Source organism: Seriola aureovittata, chromosome 16 (genome assembly GCF_021018895.1).
Source record: "Seriola aureovittata isolate HTS-2021-v1 ecotype China chromosome 16, ASM2101889v1, whole genome shotgun sequence".
In the NCBI taxonomy this organism is placed as follows: domain Eukaryota; kingdom Metazoa; phylum Chordata; class Actinopteri; order Carangiformes; family Carangidae; genus Seriola; species Seriola aureovittata.
The window spans coordinates 18,267,389-18,280,934 of NC_079379.1; positions in this window are offsets into that span (position 1 = coordinate 18,267,389).

Here is a 13,546-nt window from a genome sequence, read left to right on the forward strand (position 1 = left end):
TTGCATGTGTAAAATGGAAGAAAATAGACTTGCAGTGTTCAAATGTGATTTGGGCTGCGTTTACAAGTGTGTTGCGTGAGTGCGATGTGAACCGATACATGATCTATGTAAACAGCCTGATTAAAACAGAAGTGTATCTGTTCCATTAAGATGTGTGTGAGACTGGGACGACAGAAAATGTGGCTGAAAATAAATTTTAATGTAGAACGGGCCTTTGACATGCAATGGGCAGATGTCACCACTGAGCTCTCCGAAGGTGTCGTGGGCTTATCAATTGAAACTCTGGTGAAGGAGGGTGACCTCCTGATGACCCTGATGAAGTGATTACTCCTGCCACCACTTAAAAAATCAAGGGAGTGCTGGTTGTTGAAAAGACAGTTACAACAAGTCCTATGAGCTCAACAAAATCAAACGCTGTGTGGTAGTTCCATGATGAAACAAAGCCTTGAGGCAGAGTATGAAACGTAATCCACCTTTTACTACAAAATGTCTAACTTGAGTACTCATACAAGTACAGATATTACTTACAGTATTAAGCTATATTTTACTTCTTAATAGATTCATAATGCTGCAGTGTTCATAATGTGTGGTAATGCTGTAAGATCAGCGCCAACAGGAAAGAGTTAAGGCCAATTCACCCTTGTGTAACAAAACCAGCTTGTTGCAGAAACTTCCATTCACTCCTTGAGCGTGTAAGCCTTACTGTACAAACTTCAAGATGAAAAGAAGAACAACAATTAATGCGTATGCAAATCTGCGACAGTGGGACCAATGCCTTTGTTCCTTGAATCTGGCTGTCACTGGTTTTTAATTAGCCAACTCCCTTCAGCGAGAGTGAATACAAAGGCCTTATCAATGACACAACAGAAACATATGAGGGGCCGTACATGCTAACAAGGGCCTTTAATCAATGGCTGCCACACAGGCACCAGCCAGGGTTTTAGCTCAAGCTTATTTACGTATTGTTGTTATAATAGTTCAATACATAAATTTGAGCGTGTGTGTTTCCGTTTTATTTGTTCTACCGCTGTTTGTCTGGGGTTTCCTGTGTTTGAAATCTGCCGCAGCATTCAACAGTTCACCAAGAAAACAGCGGGGGCGTTTGTGCAATACTTAATGCAGCCATGAAAATAACAATAAACATTTATACAGCACATTTCAATGAGACGGAGGGACCACAGCAGAGGAACAGCATTAAGTGTAATGACAAATAAATATAAATAAAAGTAGCTCATTTACATCCACCACGCCGAGGGAGGTGTGTGTTTGTGTACTTTGGGAGGAGGTTGATCTCTCTCTGTTTCTTCACTGAAATGCGCAGGTGAGCGAATGCAGATAAAACGACAGTGTGCCTCTATCAAATATCAAGCGCTGTGATCCCTGAGGCTGGAGTGATGCCGCAGCCCATTCCACTCTCAGTGCGGAGCCCCATTAAGCTTTGGCTCCAATCAAAGATCCGCTCTCTGTATCAGACTTACTTCATCTCCGAGGGCCAACTCCACCTCAGAGACACACGGCGCTCTGACAGCTGATTGATCTCCGCTCTGGTTTCTTATACTTACGCTTCTTCGGCTCGCTGTGTGTGTGTGTGTGTGTGTGTGTGTGTGTGTGTGTGTGTGTTTCTTTTCTATTTCTATCCCATATACTTCACCCATATCAGTGCATGACTATGTATGAGTTAAAATCTTCAATAACTATGTCACCTTACTTTCTATTAGGCTATCTGTCTGTGTAGTGCATGTGTGTGCTTGATGTCATTGTGTGTGTGTGTGTGTGTGTGTGTGTGTGTGTGTGGTTTAGTGGCAGATTGATGTGTTTGTCTCCCCTCTGTTGTTTTCCCTCCTTTGTTTCATGCTCTTGTTTGGACAGGCATAGGCTAGCTGGAGATGGGAATAAATGGCACTGTTAGGAGACATCCGTTATACGCTGACACAAAGCCATTATAAAAAGAACAACTCCATATATGTGTGTGTGAAGGCCTGTACAGTACGGCATCCGTGCGCGATCCATTGTGGGTAACAAATGTATGTTTGTGTCTGCATCGGACAATATGTATTTCATACCTGGGTGCTTGTACATTTCGGCTACCGATTGTTTTCATCAGTGAATTAGGCTGAAGATCATACTTGACTCATGTTTGGTGAATAAGTTCTTCTTTTGGTCTTTACAATGTGAGAAAATGGTGATGAACCACAATTTGCCAGAGCAGTAGGTCACAACAACAACAAAAGATTAAATTTCCAGAAATAAAAATCTAAGAAAAGCAGCAAAATCCTGGATGCTGCAAAGTGATGTCAGTTCATTTTCTATCATCTGACTAATCATTATAAAGAATGTTATACAATAATAACAATCCAAAATAAAGATTAGTATGAGTATTACACAATAAAATACATAGTTATTATTTACCCAACTTTTGTTAGTGATAAGTTTAATTTGCAGCAACTTTTACAGTCTGTTTAATACTATGAGAAGATCCAAGAATATGAACATGTCATCTATATATCAATAAATATGACTTTTGTTTTTGTTCATTTTCCATAAGACTGTGTCTCAGATGTGACATCATGTAAACTGGTGAAGGTCAATAAGTATAAAATCTTGCATAAGTATTATCTAGTGATTGCATAGTGTGGGTTTGATTAATTCATGTTGGGGCGCCCCGGTCGCCCACCTGGTAGAGCACATACTGTTTAGGCTCAGTCCTTCAGCGGCCTGGATTTGAATCCAGCCCAGTGCCCTCCACTGCATGTCATCCCATTCCTGTCTCTCTCTCACTGTCCCTGTCGCATTGAAGGCAAAATTGCGCAAAAGAATAACTTGTCGTGTTGGATAGGCTGTATTTGGCAAATTGAGCTCCTTTGTTTCTCTGTTTGGGATTAAAACAAAGAGAAAAACTAAACTAAACAAACACTTTTCTGTTATCATCTAAACTTTGTCTGCTTGGAAAGAAAACAAGATTACCTCAAATATTACATTGACAGTTTTTTTGTGACATTCAGGTTGATTTGTTTTTCTGTAGAAATGATGCATATTGGTTAACGTGTGTATTGTTTCTGTTTTGCTGTATTATGGGTTTTCTCTCTTTATTTCTTTGTATCTTGTTTCTGTTTCTGTTTTTCTGCTGTGTCAAATCATACGGTTAAATGAAACCACGATGAAAATACAATAGAATATTTAAATCGCAATAAGTAATATAAGGCACACAAAGCACGGCTGAGTATACAAGCTTAAAAATATGGTGTTTTCTGGACGTGGGTGTTAAAGGTTTCATTTTATTTCAGTTTTGTAGGGTCCAGAAAAAAGTTGAAAGCACCAGAGTGCCGAAAAATTGGAACAATTGGAACAAAAGTGGAAAAAAATGTCAAACTGAGTTAATCAGAATTGACTGAAGGACCCAATAAGGTTCCTTCTGTTCTTCCTCTGCTCCATGACCATCACGGATCATTATCTGCACTTTACTAACAGATAATATGACTGCAACAAACCCTTTAACTGACACGCAGTCCATCGGGTTACACCAATTACAGATGGCGATATTGATATAACCATCAACCGGTTTATCAATATTGCCATTTAGCCATCTGGGTTTGACATTCAATCTGTGCCTGCGTGACCTTGCCTCATTCTCTGGGCAATCTGGGACATATTCATATCCTCTAAATGGAAGGTCATTGTGGGGATTTCTCAATAACCTCTCAATCTCTGCAAATAGATTGTAACCCACCCATCAAAGGTAGATATCGAAGGGTCTGCAAATTATAATGAAATATATGCATTGAAATGGCAGGGAGTTGAGGAGAAATTAAGGATGATACTAACTCTATGTCACAGTAAACATCAGCGTCGAGAGGGGGATTGGCTGCATTTTTATTTATTTTTTCTATCTGGAGCTCTTTGTATTGTTGCTTATTTTCCTCTGGCTCCAGCATCATGTTTTGGACTTAACAACTCAGAAAATGAATGTTCTCAGCCTTGTTAGGATTCAAAGGGTAGGACTGAAGCTGTAATAAAAAGAAGAAAAAAAAAAAGAGAAAGAGAGTGTGTGGATGTGCACGCTTGTGTGAATGTGCACATCCGTTCCAGAGTTGTTTGCCTTCACGTGTTTGTTTGGCAAGGCCCGCGGATGGTGCTGCAGTGCTTTATGGTGCTTCATAAAAATAAATGGTCTCTGTCTGACTTCAATTATAATGGTGAATATGCAAAGGCGCCTCATTCATTAGTTTGCTTTTGCTCTGTGAGCGGGGGAAGTGGATTTGGTGTGTTTAGTATCTGACTGTTGTCCTAAGTAGCAGGGATTATTCTAATGCTCTGTCAGTAGCAAGGCCTAGGCCTAATTCCCTTTTCTATTCCTGATATCCATTACAAAGGATACACTAATAGACCCCTGTATTTCCAGCTCTATATGCTTCTTAGCCTATCTTGCAATTAAAGTGTCATCTATGGGTATGTATGAAAGCTTCTGCTCAGTAGAAAGGCAAAGTGTATTTGTGTATGTGTGTGTGAGCATGTGACCATGTCTGTTGAGTGTCTACTCTCTGTCAAGAAGGTTGGTTTTACTGGGTTTGAGCCATGATAGTCTGGGAAGGGTTGAAATGAGCCCAATAGTACTTTTTAGGGGGTCACCTCCGATCAAAAGAGACGACAAACAGCACTGTGAAAACTGTGCAACTGTTGAGTGCCACAAAATAACATTAAAATATGAGAAATGATATCAGACATACATAGATATATAGCTATTTTTGTTTTCCATTGCACTAAGCTAATGAGAATTTGTAGGAAATCAGTATAGAAGATTCCGTAATGTCTAACAGGACCTACTGTAAATTGGTCATTACATTAAAAAGAGGCATTATATTATAGTTCTGACTGTTACGTACTGTAGTTGTCTACTCACGTCTTACTCAAACTGAACATATTGGATGTCATCTAAATGATCCTGCTGACAGCTCTCATTGGCTGCTAAGCAGTGGTTATCCTTAAGTCTGGGGGGGGCCGCCACCGCCACCGCCACATACAGACTATTGGTAAATGCTACAATTTCCAGATGACCCCTAAATGCCTCAGATTATCAATAGATGTGACAATTTACACGTTACCTGAATGCCTCAGATGCAAGCAATAGGTTAACACACACAGCACACATCAGGGGTCCCACTTACGGCGGATTGCAATGCACTATATGGAAGGTTTAAGAGGGGTTTAAAGTTGTCATTGTAAAATGTGCCAATATTGAGCAATATAGCTCTTACTGCTAAGCTAACATTAGCTAACATAATAATTTAACAGGCTGACAGGACGAGCAGCTGTTAATCTCTGAATTCTGAGTAAGGTGATGAAGATATTGTTGCCATGTTCTTACAAGTTTAACTGAGAGTTTCCAACTATTAGGTATGATTTATCGGCTGTAGCGGTTAGTCAGTGCGAGGTCATTTGTTAACTGAAAGAGTCATCACTGTTTTTGAACCTCAAAAAGATGCAACCCACGACTTATGCATCAAAACAGCACAGAGTGATGATGTCTCTCTCTCTCTCTCTCTCTAACAAAAAAAATATTTGGCCCAACATACTGACGGCCAGTAGTTTAATTTTGTACTTACATTAATTAAATGAATATTGATACAGCTTATAAAATCTAAAAATGAATAGCCTGCTAACACAATTGATCCTGCCCTTGATTTTATGTGGGTCAAAAGGGGGTGGAGGGAGATTGTAGTCACAACATTTTATATTTGTCGCAATGGTACACTCTGGCTCAAACCGTGTATGAGTTTAAGGATAAGCACTGCAGCAGAAAGCCACAGTGTTCACTCCAAGGATGTGTGCTATTAAAATAGGATTTTTATTGGCTGTACAGGAAGCTTAATTTCATTATTCCATCTTGCTGCATCTGTATATTAAAATGCAAGAGCTTCGTCAGGTTAAATGCGTAATCATTTGCATGGCAGGTGCACGGTTCACCCTGACCTAACATTAACATCATGGGAAACCTCAAGAACAATGAAATGCAGATACGGTACCACCAGCTGATTAATTGTCTTTCAAGGAATGGAGACAAGATTCATGTTTGCTGGCAGCAAGTCACAGCAGGTGATGCGCACTGAATATGCATTTTGTAGTATGGTAATGTGAAGTTTAAAAAAGGGTACAAAATGGATTAATTATAAATTGAACCCTCTGATGGCCGTGAGAAAATACTGGAAACTTTATTCAAATCCCCAGGGAACTTTGTGTCACCCCTGAAAATGTTCTTTAAATGCTGTGATTGCTTGGTTCGCTGAGCCGAAAATGGTTTATGATTTCTCTGTGAGCTTAGGGTATTCAGGTTTGGAGGTTTTGGGTGAGCTTTCAGAAACATTCTCACTGTGCTTTCTCTGATGCTGAGGGATCCTCAGCCTGAGGGAAGAGAAAGGAGAGCGTGAAAATAACACTGTAGCTGAGTAAGACACGTTATGGGAATTTTGCAACCGGCGCACCGGTCATCTAAAAGTACTCGGACACTTAAAGTATTCATAGAATCATGAAGCTTTTATGCACTTTTTTCGGTTTTTAAGAGCGGGATCGATGACACTAGCAAAAGGGAGGGAAGATGACAATTGACAGATGGAGATAGGAGAGACTGCGGGGAGGGAAAAAGCACAGGTACTGTATGTCCGCTGTGAAGTTGTGAAAAACGCTATGTTATTTCGGTGCTCTGAAGGACAGATGCAGAGGAAAGGGTGTGGAGAGACATAATGATAACAATGACAGATGTAATGAAAAAAAACATCGCTATGAAAAGCAACAGAAAGAAAATAACAATGTAGTTCCGGTAGCAAGTGTGAGAAGTGTTGAACGTGTAAATGAGTTGTCAGGCCCACAGCACTGTATATATTTGAATTAATGGAGGAAAGTGTTCCGGCGGGGCTACAGTCACACAATGTGAATAATTAATACACAAGGTCACAGAGAGACAGAGACGTATGAGAGGAGTCTTTGATGGCTGGATAGATGTGTAGTACCTGTCCGGTCTATTTGTTGTAGTTATTTGAATTCATTCAAAAATAGACACAACCACTAAACATACATACACACACACACTGTAGGTTGTATTTGCCCATATATGGGATGACCCTGATAATGAGATGGAAAAACTCCCTGAGATACTATTAATTCAAGAAGAAGAGAGCCCCTCATCATTGAAGGTATTCCTCTCATATAAGTGACACACATAAGAAAAAAAAACAGAGAGAGAGAGAGAAAAAGAAAACAAATGAAAAAATTAATAAAAATAAAATACAAATAAAATAAAATTAACTGTAGCTTTTGGGTCACAGGCAAAAAGTCAGCATAGAAATAAAGGAGCAACATCGTCTGTGTATTGCAGGGTAGAGCTAAGAGCTAGTTAGCCCAGCACGCTAAAGAATATTGGTCTTCTTCGAGCACTATCCCCATTGTTTCATCACGTGGACTAGTTACTGACATGAAGATAACGCAATGTTACTGATATAGGTAGTAAGCCAGTCAGAAAACCTTTCTTATGTTTTAATCTCCTCCTTTAACTTTTGATCTTGTGTTTGTGGTTTTGGAAAAGCGATAAAAATGAAGTGAGATACTGAATATTGCTCCTATCAGTGCCCCATGCACACTGTTTCGGTTGCTAAGCTATGACAGGCCGCTGGTTTTGGTTTAACGCAGTGTCGGTGGAGAAATGAAGGAAGAGAGTATGACAGAGTGTTTGTAATTCGCAGAATAGAGCACAATAATCTGAGCCATGATGCTCTCAGAGTCACATTTACCAGAGAAAGAGAGAAACCGAAACAGCAGCAAGCTTGCAGCAGTTTCTAAGGGACTGCTTCTGTGGTGGACAGTTATTTTTGATGAACTGAAAATGAAACGTTATCTAAGCTTTAGTGCACAGCCCCTTCTCTTTCAGCCTTCTCTTTTTTTTTTTTTTTTAACACTACAGTACCTCCACTTTCTCTCCAGCCTTAATTCTTATTGACCTGCTGGTTATTGCTCACCGCCACTCATCTCTGTCACAGCAGCGCTATTAGAGAGACAGAAACTCTGACTGCAGGGCTTTTTTCTGCCTGTGCTACAGTCTAACTTGATTCAAGTTCACCACCACAGACACATGAAGACACATGCAGTCTCCTACACAGGTGCATGGAAACTCTTCTCTTTTTTTTTTTTTTTTTTTACTGTTAACACATTAAAGAGCGCCCATGGCGACACATGTTATCTCAGTTAAAGCAACTGGTCATTATGAACATGAACAGGATATTGTATAAAGAATCCTGTTGCTCAAGGGAAAAGAGAGAATTCATTAGCTCATACAAAAACGCTCGTGACATCTGGACACTCAGGCTAAATGATACGCCTGTGCTAATAACTACAGCAGGACTCATCTATTTCTATGTCCCCATTTAACAGAAATTTCGTTTATTTTCCTAACACCTCACGTCTGTGCAAGACTCTCATTTATGTTTCCCCCTTGTGTTGTCAATGACGGGATGTAACAGGCACGCAAACACACCTGTCATGTTGCATCTCCCTGATGTGTTTGTTAGCTGCACTGCTGTGACCCTGAGGGAACAGCGGCCATTGGACACCAGAACTTCAGTGTGGTAACATGCAGGGACAATAAGACAGACTGCAAACATACTGTAGATGAAATGAATTTCAGAATTTGTCATCTTTCTTGTGTTGTTTTGAATACAAGAAACCACAGCTGGGCCTTTTGAACATGTCACAAAATATGGAACCTCAACAAAGGCTTACTGATCACAGCAGAGACAAAAGACACTGGGCTCTTACCAATACCAAACCTGACATTAACCCTTGACATTCCCAAAATCTTACACCCTGAGATCCGAGATTAACGCAAATGCATTCCACAGATGTGACACAAATGTGTCACTTGTCATGTTTAAAAGTAGAAGAAAAAAACATTTGGCTGCTACTTTCTGACTAAAAGAATGACAACGACACTGGCCCAAATGTAGCCTAAGTGCTCCTAACTGGAACTGGTTCTCATTCCAAATCGCCCCATGTCCATATCCCCGAATGCTAATCACATCTGGCAGCCACAGTCTGTACGAGCCAAAGTCGGCTTCTATTTGGCCTTCCGGGGTCAGCAGGCAGCCAAGTGTGCTGCCACTCAGCTGGAATCGTCTCCAACTGCCAACTTTTAATAGCGGGATGGCACGGCCACTTAATGATCATACGTGTCTGATAGATGAAGTTTTAGTTCTGTTTTTTAAGTTTCAGATCTTTCCATAAATGTCTAATGGAATGATCAAGTGATTAAAAGCCTTTTTAATGTGGTAAATGTTCCCATTAATACTTGCTGTGTACCATTAGTCTTGGATGGCTTAGATGAGCTTAGCTTGGATATCTTTTCAGTTGATGATTAGATCAGTGTTTTGATTGATCACAAATCTTAATCTCTGTCCTTGAAATGCAAAAAAAGAGAGCTTCCTTAAATTTAACATTTCTGTTTGAGCTCCTGTTGAAATTCACACATGCGCTTGCACTTGCTTGTTCAAACATACTTGCATACATACATATATACACACACACACACACACACACACACACACATACAGTATATGCATAACAGTGTGCATTCAGTGTGGGGGTGAATCATATCTGTTTACACTAGTTAAATATTGACGTTTGAAATCTGTCAACGACGTCAGGCTCAGCCCAGCCCATCCCATCAGCTCCCCTCCTTACTAATGTATGAACAAATATGATTTATTAATCCTTCCCCCCTAAGCTCATCTTAGACACCAATTGTTTCAAAAGTTTCTGACTACGTAATTTGCCACCCTTGTTTATCAGCCTGGTTTTGCAACTCAGAACACAGTGAGGCACAGTGAAGAATGTCGAGCGCTGTCAGGGGAGAATTCGATAAAATATGCACAAATTACAAAGTGGAGACAATTCTCTCCCCCCCCCATCCCACAACCCCCATGCTCGGCTACTCATTTCCCTTTTCATCTCTTCATAGCTCGCCTTCTCGGTGATAAGTACGTGTCTGTGCGCCTGACAATCAACGAGCATATGGAGGGTGTGTGTGGTCCTGCCAAGCAATGGAGAAATCACAGACAGGATGGCAGCACTGTAGCGCATTAGAGTAATCAGAGGGAAATTATCGCCCTTAAGTAGCTTTTGGACATCTGCAAGGGGTGCACGCATATTGTAGATACGGCACACACATACACACGTAGTGGAAGCAGTACGCTCAGATACCTGACAGCGAACAGATGGACTCGGCACAACCTGTTTCATTCATCCCTCTCTACTTTAAAAGAGTAATCATAGAAAACTAAAAGCTGGCGCTCCCTCAGGCTTGTCTTTCTAATAAGCACATGAGTAAATCCTTTTTTGAGTGATGAAAGAAAACAGGAAGTCAGATGTTTATGAGTTTGCTTAGAGGTGCAGTCAGTCGCATTCTCCCAGCTCACCATCCCTTGCATGCAAGTGAAAGAGATGAGCTTTAAATATGATAGGTGTGTGTGTTTACTTTGGGAGAGATACAGCAGTTTTATTCAGGCCTGCTGTTGCCTTGTGCTCAAGCCACACAACATGTGGTGGGGTCTTTCTGTGGGACGTCGCCGCATATACTTTTTCAGATCATTCACTTCAAACAGATTCAAATTCATTAAACTTTGATGGCTGTTTACTGTTTCTCACCAACTTGTAAGTCATGTAAACACAGTAGTTACTGTTCCATTCAGGGCTGTTTTGATTCAGTGAATAGTACATGAAGCTGAAACTGCCAGCATACAATGTGTGTCTCCATCTCTGTCGCTACACAAACTTTTCTCACAACACTCACACACTTTGTTTTGGGGCTGCAACGGATATTTTTTTTTTCTGTTTAGCCATGCTGCCAGGGTTTGTGGATGGCAATGTGAGTGAGAATGTGTCAGCCAGCTGGTCCACCACTTTGATCATGTAGGCTGGAATATCTTACAAATCTTTGAAAGTTTCATTTAATTACAACAAGTTTTGGCTGTTGATTAACATTTTCTTCTACTGCTTGACTGACTGATTAACATGCTACTACTTCATTCCTAGTTTGAACCAAAAAATGTTTTACTGTGTGCGAAATTGATCATTTACTAATCTTTTGGAATATTATTATTATAATATTAAAGCTCCCGTATTTTACACTTTTCTGGTATTTTATTTGAAGTTCTAATATTAATAAGATGTATTTGTAGCTTTAACCCTAGAACACTATCGCTCAAATTCAAAACACCATCACTAACGCCGGGTGATTTTTACCCGAGATAATACACCCAATAAAAAGTACTTGTCATCAAAATATATCAAAACATGACAATACATGACAAATTTGAGTAGTGTTCTTTTATTTTAAACTGTGTCATGTCTAACAAAATGAAAGAAAAGCATCATGAGGGGACCATATAAAAATGCTCCAAAATTACTGAAAAATTAGGAAGTTGGGAACAAAAAAATCCTAAAAAGAAAAATAATGAAGATGGAAACTTGGTTTTTGGTCCACCCATTCCTGGATATTTGAGACTTCCCTGGTGAAGGCTCAGTGTCCTTGGCACACAAATAGCTGCAGGAGAGAGAAACAAAATATGTCATATTTTGAATGGGTAAAAATGACCAGCTGACTAAAATAACTTTATCATAATATGAATTCTCTTGGAAATCCCCACTTTGTGATAGTTATTCATAACCACTGCACTAAATAAAGACAACATGCAAGTCCAGGACCACGCTTACTTACCTTATTCCTTACATGCATACAAGGCCTTCTCTGCAGGTAGTTTTCATCTCTCTTCATTGCATTCTCCTTGTGTCTGATCCATGAGTTTATCACACCAGCGTTTATCATGCCATAGAACACGCACAGGGGCCATCTCTTGGTCTTTCTTCCACAGCCATAGTGAGCACACATCTGGTCGAAAGTATCGACACCTCCCTTTGTTTTGTTGTAAACTCAATCACTTCAGGCTTGTGAGTGGGTTCAATGCTTGGTTGTGTGTACATGGATGATATGAGCAGGACAACCTACTTTTTTGAAGCTTTGTCAGGGAGGAAGGACACCAAGGTTAGTTCTTTGGTGAAGAGAAATGCAGGGGTGCCTGGTGTGCGATTTTCTTTAACTTTCATCACTTGGGGGATTTCCTTTTTGTTTGCTTTTATTGTCCCCACAAGGGTCATGCCACAGTTCACCAGCAGGTCAATCGCCAGTGGCACAGAGGTGAACCTGGGTAGAATCCACCTAAAACCTACTCTACCTTCTATCACTATTGCTGGGTGAAAATCACCCAAACATGTACCTGTAGGAAAAAGTGTGTTTTGGATTAGGAAAACACCCATGCCATCAAAGATGTCAAAGACAATGCTGAAGCTACCCAGAGACCCATGACACTCAGATAAACGCAGCATAATGAAAATCACATACATTTATTTACTCGGGTGAAAACCACCCGGCAATGGTGTTCTAGGGTTAAGTACCAAAATCCATCTCACTGTAGTTTTACATCTCCTCTCTAACCCTGGAGCTCTAGTAACCACAGCCAATCAGAAGAGAGGCTCTGAGCCCTGGCTCTGAGCCTCTCTTCTGATTGGCTGACTGTTTTCTGAGTGATCGCATAAAAATATAGCGGATTTCAGGGAAACACTCAGAGAACCCAAATCATGCAAGGTTGGATGGTGTGTCTAGGTGGGCCATGCTTGGGGCATAGCTGAGGGCACTGACTGTATAGTTCTGACATCACAAAGTTAAGGAGGTCCTGACAGCTCTTTGTAAAGCTCAGTTTTCGTGTGCATTTCTCTGTGGGCTGAGCGCTTGGTACTTTCACAGTATTAATATAGAACCTAGACCTGCTGTATAATCAAAAAAGACATGGAAATCTCATTTACAATATGGGAAAACATGGGGCCTTTAATATAATAATAATAATAATAATAATAATAATAATAATAATAATGATAATATTCTTATAGACATAATATCAATTACTTATTTGTAATTTCCTTAGTTTTATGAGAAGATTAATTCACCGTTGAACATAAAATCGAAACCTTGTCTATATATACTGTACACCCATTGTGCACAATTGCAAAGAAAAGATACCAAACAATAGAAAATGTATCACTTGTAAGAGATACAACACAAAGGAAAGATAAGAACACATCAATCATGTCACAGTAAATTATACTGTTGTTGTATTGCAGTGCCTCTTTCTTGCACTTTGAAAATCTCTCTCCAGAGGTATTGGCTGTGCTAGATTTTTATTTTTCGTGCGTGTCCACCTCATCCGTGGCCTCCTTTTTTCGGACGACATGGTCATACGTGTCTCGCACGACAAGCGGCTCTCAGAATTGTGAGGCGTTTGGGTCTGTTTTCTGCAGAGGTTTCTAAGATAAAGAAAAAGGAAAGGGAGAATGCGAGTGTTGGAGTGAGTGTATATGTGTTTGTGTTTGTGTGTGTGTGTGTGTGTGTGTGTGTGTGTGTGCGTGCCATCAAACTGCCATAAAGTGTCAGGCTGTGTCTGTAGGAAGCCTGATG